We start from the raw sequence: 7,370 nt of genomic DNA, 5'->3' as shown, positions 1-7,370 counted from the left end.
CACAACAAGTTACGCCAAAGCTTTAAAAAAAAAAAAACAGTCTTAGCCAGCTTCCGGACGTGCGATCCTTCTTCAGCTCCGTTTCACACAACTGTGTGGGGCCCATGCCATCCTAAACGTCAGTAGCATCGAGAAGAGAAGAGAAGAGGAGGCGGTGGATGCCCATCTGGGATCGGGAGGAGGAGGAGACAAAAGACAAGGAAGTAGAAGGTGAGGAGAGAGATACAACATTCGATCCACTTTTGAAATATTTAGATACAACATTTGCAATATGTGTCGGAGGATAGATTAAACACTTGAAACATGCATCTAAAACACTTGCCAAAACACTAGAAAAGACACTTGAAACCATTGCAAAACATACACAACATCCATATAAAACACTTGCAATATATGTGTGAAACATATGCAACATCCAAATAAACACACTTACAACATGCGTTGGGAAAACAAATGAAACAATAGGAAAATAAGTTTGCAACATACGTGTATAATCATTGCAACATATGCAACATCTCGTTCTACTTTGCAACACGCACATGAAACATGTAAGAAGTTTTAAGTCATCTTAAAAAAAATCATTATTATAATTAAATTATTTTATGCCAAATCTAGTAGAAAAATATGAAAAATGGTTTTATATGAGAGTTTAAAAATAAATATAGAAAATAGCATCTTAGCATTGACCAAACGATTAAATCATCATCGTGGAATAAAAGGAGATTCAACACTACAATTCACATTGTCTTCTGATGTCAAATACAATAAAAACAGAGTTCAGTTTGAGAGTTTAGAAAAACATTGCACTTGAGATAAGTGATGACCGAAATATTCACATTTGAAAAATACAAGCGCCCCAAATGAAAAGAAAAGGCAACATAACTTACTCTCTTTTCCACCCAAACAATTTAGTTTAACTATTAGTTTAATAGCAGAATTGACGAGGTAATATTGAACGAGACCATGCATCCGTCGACTACAAAACCACAGCTACCTCACCAAGGCTAAAACAGCCCCCCAGGAGGGCGTGGGCTAGACCGACTAAGGACGACTCCAATCCAGGGGTTCTTCACCTACTTAGGGCTACTTTGGCAGTGGAGGCCAATTAATCCTGGGCAGATAACCCTGCACGTGAAATTATTTGGATTTTTGATTCCCGCCTCTGCCCCAGGGAAGATTACCACTTGTGGGGGAGTTTCCCTGTCGCCGTTTGGCAGCACAATATCATGAACGTTTCCCACTTTCTTTGATTTTGTGGAACTAGAAACAATACCAATATTCATAAGATCGATGTCACTTTGCGTTGATGTTATCACAGATCGATGTCAGCTTTGCAACAGGTTTGCATTGATGTCTTAGAAAATCAAGAAAAATCAGAATTTTTTGAATAATATGAGGAATCCACCACAGACTAATGTCAACCACAACATTTTCATGAAAATAATGCATGGAAAATCACAAAAACCAAAATAATGCAAATAATTGAGTAACATGAGAAGCCCGCATCAAGAATATGGAATGATAATTTTTTTTGACATAGTTCAATACATAGAAAATTTAATTCAAGTGGTAAATTTAACCTAGCTAATCCATTCGTCACCAAATCACAGATCAAATCCATCCAGATATCCAAGACATATAATCAAAAAAAATTATGGTTTAACTCCTTTCATAAGCAGTGTTCGAGAGAAAAAAAGAACTCCTTTGCATAAGCTTCTCACATAGGCACTGCAGCTAGTAAAAACAATTTTCTTCTCAAATCATGCATTTGCTTCCACACCAAGAGCCCTGCAGGTAAACAAGGAAAAACATTAGTAGCTAGAGACATACCTAAAGTAAGCTAATCTAGTGTTGCTAGGATACATCAACTTGAACCAAGGGTAAACATGTGGCATGCCATAACAAATACTGTCATTACTACGCACAATAGTATTCATAGGTAAAATAGCTTGCAGCTACAAGCCTACAGGACTAATTCATAGGTAAGTGCTCAAAACATTGATGAATACCATATCCTAATTTATTAGTAAACTTTGCTGAAATGAAATTGCATAACTTTGTACAAGGAAGAAAAGGTTGCTGGTTCAGGGAAGGAAAGTGTTTAGAACTACGTAGATGCTTAGATAAATAACAAGTGTCAATCTAGGCTAACAGAAACACAGAAACAATGTGTTGCATGATAAATCTAGTTAAGGGAAACATCAATTAATTTGAGGATGGTCACAGATTAGTGTCAACAATTGTAGTCAATATCAAGCTGTAAGTTGACTGCATCATCATCTAAAAATATTATTCACTGAAAGTAATTAATATCTGAAAATCAGTACATGCTAACACAATCAAACAGTAGATGATAACTCAGTTCACTGAAAGTCATTTAAATGTAAACAGAAAAAGATATGTACAGAATTAATCACAGAAATGGATATGAACTATCTCATAGCTGTCAATTCACGATTCACAAAAAAATGACTACTCCTACTCATATATGTCAATTCATGACTGCTCGTATATGCCAATTCATGATTCACAAAAAAAATCTCATAGCTTTGATGACTGCTAAAAGAATCCTTTGATGGCTGGGTCACCACTGAATTCCCATTGCCATGCTATATTCTTGTGCTCATCAACATCTTCGTTATTTGGGATACTATTGTCTCTGTTGAACCAGGAAGCAAGTGATTTCACGTACACCCCCTACCAAGAGTGTGCAGCCAGCTATCTATATAGGCGTACGAAGTAAACTGAGAACTAATGATGAGGACATCACTCCTTTGGATGTACCAGCTGATCCTTCAACCGTCATGCAAGGTCCAATGACCCGGGCTCGAAAGCGACAACTCAATTTAGAGGTGAGCTCGTTCTTAAGCGATACTTTTCATACTTTTGAGAATAGACTACTACCTAATGATGTTATCTTGCTTAGAAACATTGGAGAGGGTCATGAAGGACTTAGAGGAAGTGGTGGAGGTGATAATGACCAGCAAGGACGTCCAACACAAGCCGGAGGCCCAGTCCAACAAGAATTCGAGTCTGCCTCGGCCTCTAGGACCAGTCTGCCTTAAACTGATCGCCCAGGACGCATCCAGACTCCGTTTTTGATGATCCACATATGGATGGAAAGCTAATTTGATAAGGAAGCCAATCCAAGTGGTTTCACATCAAAATTTGTTCGGAATCAACGGAAATCATCGAAACAAGTCAGCGTCCAGAATCTGCCAGGGTGCTGCGACACCGTCTTTTGGTCCGTTGGACTATGTATCGAGTTTGGGCCCATTAGGGGTGCGTCCAGGGGTCTTGCACGACCCTAGAGTCTTCATAAACAGCCGCCACCCCTCCATTAGGGTTTGGGTTTTACTTAGATTATTCTGTCAAGAAACAGTTTCGCCGTTCTTCGGTTTGTGAGACCCCAACTCGTGAGATTAATCTTTCATCTGTAATTTGGTTGCGTTCTTTCTTGTTCTTGCTTATGTTCTTCGTTGCGCAGGCAGGGATTAGCCTTCTTGGCGAGGTCAACCTGGTCCATGACTTGGTTGATAACCAGAGGAGCTGTGGTGCTAAGATTGTAGGGTTCGATCTTTCGATCTAAAGCCGGATCGGTGTGTCATTCTCCGCCACAACGATAGTTACCATCACCTGACGGAAGATCGGGATCCCCGTTCCCATTAACTAAGGCTCTCATTAATTCACCAAGCCACTACATAGGTTACACTCAGAGCACGTTGCTAGAATGGTCATTATAACCTCCACCTGATGCACCTATATTTTTGACAGATGTAGTTTTACAGAACTCAGAAAACGTGAGAATTGGTATATGGTTCCCAGAATACTTGAAGGGCTTGTAAGACTAGTTTTAAACTTGGTATATGATTCACAAAGAAAACGTGAGAATTGGTATATGATTCACAAAGAATTCCCATTGGCATATCTGAAAACTTTAAACATCTCATAGCAGCCAATTCATGATTGCTCATAAATGTCCTCTATCTCTATCTACCTGTCCATCCCTCCTACTCATATATGCCAATTCATGATTCACAAAAAAATGGGAAAAACACAAAGGATAAGCAGACAAGTTTTCTGCTATAGATATGTTAATTATCCACACATATAGAAGCAACAGTAGCATACTACGCAGAACAGGTAATTCCTAAGCTAATAAAAAATAAGATCAATCGGCAGTCATAGCCGTTGGCAAGTGCAAGCTATTGTTCAAATAATATACCTGCATACAATGACTGCAGCTGTGTTTTTCTTCTCAATTCAAACATTGCCTCCACCAGCAATGCCTCCACTGATACCACTGCAAGTAAGCACAAGGAAAAGCATTTGCTGCTAAGGCATACCAAAGTAAACTAATCCAGTGGCAGCTAAGCATTACCTAATCTGCTGTTTGAGCCAAATCAAACGAACATTTTTGTTTTTCATTTTCATGAATACCTCCCTGTCAATCTCAGATTTGAAGATATTCATAGCATACGCCTTCTCCACATCAGTAAGTTCCATTGCATCCCCTTCATCGAGACACTTGTCAGCTGAAAATTCTTTGTCTTGTTTCTTCTTTTCATTCAGAGCTTCTATGGTTTTATTTGTTTGTATCTTCTTAAACTGCACAAAACCATCAATAGCAGCACCAATATGACTTTGCTTACGCTTTCTCCAACCACTCGTTCCTTGCACAAAATCTTGATTGGAAGGTGCAGACTGAGCTTCATTGCATGCACTTGAGACGTCTAGCCCATCAAAAGTAGCACATGGACTTGTGCTATCAGACACTACAACAGGAGCAACTAGAGCAGCTGGAGTGGCTAGAGCAGCTGGAGCAGCAATAGGAACAAGAGGAGCAGGCTGCAAGTGCTCAGTTGATGTGAAGTTTAGATCTCCTGTAGCAACACTTCCTATGCAAAAAAATCGTGCACAATCATACTTCAAGTGCAGGCATACTATAACTTAAACTGAAAGCAGTTCACAGTCATACTATCAAGTTAGATGGTGCTTTACTCTCAAGTAGAACAATAAGGCTACATAACCTCAGAGAGAAGTTTTAAATAATATACCAGCATACAATGACATACAGTCTTCATATAAAGGAAATGGCTTCTTCTGGAACCTAGCCATTTTTCCATTATCCTATTTAATACCAAGACAACAGCATAGTTAGTACTTGCAACCAGAATATGGCAACAATTTTTTGGTTCAGTGAAAAATTCTTACATTGATCAGTTTCTTCTATTTTTCCGATTCCGCAATGACCATGGCCAATGAGTCATTCCAACCAACACCACTATCCTTTTAACGCTACATGTATCACCTTCTAGTTGCCCTTTAGCTCCTTTTCCTTCTCTTGTAGCTGTTGCTTTGTGAAGCATGCTAAAGGATACATTTGGGTAAACTTCTCTGAGATACTTCTCCAACCCTCTCCACTCCATCCATTCTGACCCTAAACAAGGGGATGTTCACATGGTCCCTCATAATATCAACACGCCCTTTCTCATATCTAGAGTTCCATGTAGCCCTTGCCTTCGACATTGATGCAAGAAATAATTATAGAAATACATAACCCATAAAATATTATAGAATGTATTGGAGAATTTATTATAGAATGTTGCATCACACAGAAATACATAACTCATAACATATTATAGAATGTATTAGAGAATTTATTATAGAATGTTGCATCACATAATGTATTACAGAAATACATAACTCATAACTCATAAATTACATTCCAAACACTACTATCCTACACATTGTAGGCATCCCACATTTGATGGGCTATCTGGTCTTGTAGGGTATTTCCATGGTTTGATTCCATCTCACTTGGGTAGTTAGTGTCTCCCTCTGGCATGTCGACATAATTTGATGGGTTGATATTATCAGGTAGGATGTCTAGCCACTCTTCACTCCCATTCAACCCTCTAATGATGTTGTGAAACACAGCAGCAGCTGCTGGAATCATAACTTGAGATTCAATTGGGTAATGTGTCCCCACTTTTAGAATTGAAAACCGCTTTTTGAGAACCCCAAAGGCCCTCTCAATGTGATTTCGAAGAATCGCATGCCGATGATTGAACAATTCCTTGTAGTTGGCATATGCATTTCCCCTATGGCCACATCTCCTGAACTCACTGAGATGATACTTAACTCCTCGGTAGGGAGCAAGGAATGATGGTGTGTTTGCATATCCACCGTCTACAAGATAGAATTTGCCTGCTGGCATAGTAAATCCCTTGCCAAGAGCAGACCACAACACTCCTGCATCAGATGCGGATCCTTCCCAACCAGATGAGATGAAAGTGAACTTCAGGTCGAAGTCACAGGCAAACATAATATTCTGCGATAGTGTCCCCTTCCTATTTCTATAGGGACTGGCCTTGTCTTGTCCAATTATGATTGGGACATGCATACCATCAATAGCGCCGATGCAGTTCTGCAGGTAAGAAAAATTACTAAAGATTTGGATTGTATTTAGGAATGTATTAAGGGAAGTGTACTGTATGTATTAACCGACCTAAAAGAATGGCATAAATCTAGGGTCACATGTAATCTTCATGTGTGTGTGGCTTGGATTTGGAAGTCTGATGAATTTTTGGGTTAATGTTGGAATGATATTGAAGACATCATTTATTTTCCTATGCACGGTCTCACCACTATGTTGAAACTCCTTCTTTAGCCTCTCTATGCTTGCATTATGAGAGAGCATGAACATAAAAAGACCAAGTTGCTCCTCAATCTTCATACCACGTGTGTCACGCAGCAAGTTCTCGGCCCTGAGAAAGTTTGCTATAGTTCTAAATATTTTAGCCTCCATCCTAAATTCTTCCTTGCACCAATTCTCGTGTCCTTCGAGGATCTCTTTAACCTTTTTAGCACTAGGAAGAGAAGAGGTATGCTCAGGTGTTTTCTCTTCATCGAGAAAGGGCATTACAGTAGGGAGAAGAACAAAGAATAGCTCCTCATCTTCTTCTTCCTCTTCCAACAAAAAATTCCTAGCAAGCTCTTCCCAAGAAGCCATCTAGTGTTACATATATGAAATTATATTATTACATATATATAAAAAACTGCCAAGTACCACAAATCCACAACCACAATTGGCAAAACAGAGCACTAGAGAGAGCATGCTCTTAGAAGGAACATGCTAGGAACTTTCTGAAAGTCAAGGGCTGACTTTGAGAAAATTCCTAGCATGCTCCTCCCAAGAACAAAGAATAGCTCAACTAGTGATATGTGGACCCTAGGAACAATTAGAAATTTCTCAATAAGCTACTGAAGTACTGCACTTGCCAATACACAAGAAAACTTGGTGTTGTATCTGAACTGTAAATAGCAAGAGCTCGCGGTTGCTACTGAAACTGACAAAATTAAGAGAA

The 7,370-nt window shown here is 39.1% G+C and overlaps 1 pseudogene; it reads right to left on the bottom strand.

The window, feature by feature from the left end:
- Positions 1-5,743: 5,743 nt before the first annotated feature.
- LOC136546398 (uncharacterized) lies at positions 5,744-7,015 on the bottom strand (annotated as a pseudogene).
- Between the last annotated feature and the right edge of the window lie 355 nt (positions 7,016-7,370).

The sequence above is a fragment of the Miscanthus floridulus genome, chromosome 3 (genome assembly GCF_019320115.1).
Source record: "Miscanthus floridulus cultivar M001 chromosome 3, ASM1932011v1, whole genome shotgun sequence".
NCBI classification, from domain to species: domain Eukaryota; kingdom Viridiplantae; phylum Streptophyta; class Magnoliopsida; order Poales; family Poaceae; genus Miscanthus; species Miscanthus floridulus.
The sequence above is the reverse complement of the archived record's forward strand: the minus strand, read 5'-3'. Positions and strand labels throughout refer to the sequence as shown.